Source organism: Hevea brasiliensis, chromosome 7 (genome assembly GCF_030052815.1).
Source record: "Hevea brasiliensis isolate MT/VB/25A 57/8 chromosome 7, ASM3005281v1, whole genome shotgun sequence".
Taxonomy (NCBI): domain Eukaryota; kingdom Viridiplantae; phylum Streptophyta; class Magnoliopsida; order Malpighiales; family Euphorbiaceae; genus Hevea; species Hevea brasiliensis.
Window position 1 is genome coordinate 14038205 of NC_079499.1, and position 2423 is coordinate 14040627.

The 2423-nt window shown below is 36.6% G+C and overlaps 1 non-coding gene across 1 annotated transcript; it reads right to left on the reverse strand.

Annotated features, from left to right (window-relative positions):
* Nucleotides 1–1371: 1371 nt before the first annotated feature.
* LOC131181859 (small nucleolar RNA R71) lies at nt 1372–1478 on the reverse strand. Its single transcript, XR_009150334.1, has one exon. It is a non-coding gene; the product is annotated as a small nucleolar RNA R71 (small nucleolar RNA).
* Between the last annotated feature and the right edge of the window lie 945 nt (nt 1479–2423).

Genomic DNA, 2423 nt, shown 5'->3' on the forward strand with positions numbered 1-2423 from the left:
GGATTAAATGATTTATGCTTCATAAATTGTTGTTCAGCTTAACTACTTCCTTTTCTTAAAGTAGTTATTAATTTGATAAGGATTGCTTAATACCAACTCAGTTAATAATTAGAGTCAACAAGAGTGTTGGGCTTTAATTGATGAGTATAGGGAAGCCAGGGGTTTACCTCGCTATTTGGTAAATCTACGTTAAGTATTCAATAATAGATAATTGTATTTGTTTTGTCTATGATCAAATCAATACATTGGAATGAGAATTACCTTGGACTAAAGTTTGTTTAATTGGAGAGTTTCTTATTTTTAGATTTTAATTTTGGATTTTTGATTTCTTCTTTGAATTATGAATTAACACCCTCCCCTCCAACCTTTGTTTCTTTTTCCATTACACAAGTGCACAAAATTTAATAATTCAGTTTCTAGAGTTCGACCTGGATTTACCACTTACTGCAGAAAATATTTCATAATTGGTGAATTCAGTTAATTTAATTTCTGGTGGATTCGACAACCATCAAGAAATTTGGCGACGTTGCTGGGGACTGAAATTTATTAGAATTCGTGTTTTTGGTGTTAGGATATTTTATTATTAATTCTGTTTGTGAAGTGTTGCTATTTTCAGGTTTTTGAAAAAAAAAATTTACGGTGTTACTGCTCATTAAGAATTTTGGTTGAATTCGGAGGGTGGCCCATACCTATTTTAAAGGAAACGACGCTCTGATCAAGACCAATCAATCCATGGGATTCCTTGGCCCCACCCTCTTGAGGCCAAATTCCATTATTTTCTAGGGTTTTGAGGCATTTTTCTCCTTTTACTTTGATTTTTTTTGTTTATGACAAGAATTTCTCAATCTGGTGAGTTGATCTTTGATCCAGAAGTAGAAAAAAATAGCTAAACGGTTGAGAAAATTGGCTAAGCAAGCTAGGCAGATTTCGAGTACATCTGAAGGAGTCCAATCTTCAAGGGAGTTAAGTTCGAATTCGGATTCAGAGCCAAATTCTGAAAATGAAACCATGGCTGCTAGGACTTTGAAAGAATTGGCTGCCCCTGATTTAAACCAACAGCCTTTATGTACTTAATATCTTGCTTTAAATGTTGCTTTTGAGTTGAAATCTGGACTAATCCATTTGTTGCCTAAGTTTCATGGTCTTGCAGGTGAGGGTCCACATAAGCATCTAAAGGAAATTCATGTTGTGTGTTCCAGCATGAAACCTTAAGGAGTTTCAAAGGATCAGATCAAGCTTCAAGCTTTCCCTTTCTCACTGGAAGGCACAGCTAAGGATTGATTGTATTACCTTCCTTTTGAATCTGTCAACTCATGGAATGGAATGAAATAGATATTTCTGGAGAAGTATTTTCCTGCTTCCTGTTCTGCCAACATAAGAAAAGAAATTTGTGGCATCCAGCAGTACAATGAAGAGAGTTTGTATGAGTATTAGGAGAGATTTAAGAAGCTGTATGCAAGCTTTCCCCATCATCAAATAAGTGAGCAGCTATTGATTCAATATTTCTATGAGGGACTTCTACCAATGGACCGCAGTATGATAGATGCTGCTAGTGGAGGAGCATTGGTTGACAAGACACCAGAAGAGGCAAGGAGGCTGATTGCTAACATGGCAACAAACTCTCAACAGTTTGGAATGAGAATGGATCACGCACTTAAGAAGGTTAATGAGGTAAGTACATCTAACCTTGAGAAACAGATTTCTAATTTAACTTTTTTTGTGAGGCAATTGGCTGTAGGAAAAATGCAAACTATTAAGGTATGTGAAATTTGTTCGGGTTCAGGTCATGTTACTGATATGTGTCCTGCGTTGTAAGAGGATGAATCAATATAACATGTTAATGCAGTAGGAAATTATGGACAACCACAACACAGGTATGATCCCTTTTTCAATACTTATAATCTAGGATGGCGAGATCATCCCAATCTGAGTTATAAGAATCAACCAGTGCAAAACCGATACCAGCAGCAGAGATTAGTGAATCTACCATCTCCACCTCCCTCAAATCAAGGTATGTCACTTGATGAAATTGTTAAGGCTTTGGCTAACAATACCCAACAGTTTCAACAAGAGACCAAAAATAGCATTCAAAATATAGAGAGGCAGATTGGTCAGTTAGCCTCATCTATGAGTAAGCTGGAAGCTCAAGGTTCTGGAAAGCTCCCATCACCAACAGTCATGAACCCCAGAGAAAATGCAAGTGCTATACTATTGTGGAGTGGGAAAGAAGTTGATAATCAGACTCCACATGAGCCAATAAAAAAGAAGAAGCAAGGAGAAAAAGAGTTTGAAGTTCTTGAAATTGAGGTAAATACTGAACCTAAACTAAATAAGGTTACCAATTCTGTTCTTCCTCCATTCCCCTACAGGTTGGCCAAGATGAAGAAAGAAGAACAAGAGAAAGAAATTTTGGAGACTTTCAG